The sequence below is a fragment of the Elaeis guineensis genome, chromosome 3, assembly GCF_000442705.2.
Source record: "Elaeis guineensis isolate ETL-2024a chromosome 3, EG11, whole genome shotgun sequence".
NCBI classification, from domain to species: domain Eukaryota; kingdom Viridiplantae; phylum Streptophyta; class Magnoliopsida; order Arecales; family Arecaceae; genus Elaeis; species Elaeis guineensis.
The window spans coordinates 21,195,579-21,196,199 of record NC_025995.2 but is presented as its reverse complement, the minus strand read 5'-3'; positions in this window follow the sequence as shown (position 1 = coordinate 21,196,199).

The window sequence follows — 621 nt, the reverse complement described above, 5'->3', positions numbered from 1 at the left end:
CCCTGCAGAAGATAAACCTGATCCAAGATCAGCCATGTCCACCCGCCCCAAGGCTTTGCAAATCTCTGCTCCGATCGAACCACTAAACGCATCTCTGACTACTTTCCTATCTTTTTACATCCGAAGGCTGTAGTCGTTTCTTCAGCTTCTCCTCGACTATTACCCCTTGGGTGAACTCTCCTCATTCATCGAATAGCCCCCCACACTGCCCTTCTCTCTAGATATCCTATCGTCTAACCGCTATACACCCCGGCCTTTCCTCCAAGACCGCCTCTAATTAAAGTTGGATCAACAAATCATACACCTAAACCTTCCACTCTGGGAAACATCCCTTCTCTTCAATCCTTTCAGCCTCCACCTTCAGCCCGCTGCTCCCAGTTGGCCAAATCGCAGTAAAAAAAATGAAGGTTGATTTGAGACATACCGTGGAATAGATGGGCAGATTTTTGATTTCACCTTGTATGACTTCTGCTTTCTTTACATACTCCACCAGGCTCTGATACCAATTATAAGGACCCATGGCATCACTCAACCCACTGTGCAATACAACCTGCTACGCTACTCTGAGACCATGTTGAAACCCCTGATCTTATGCGTGAACCTAAGGAGATTTACGATAGA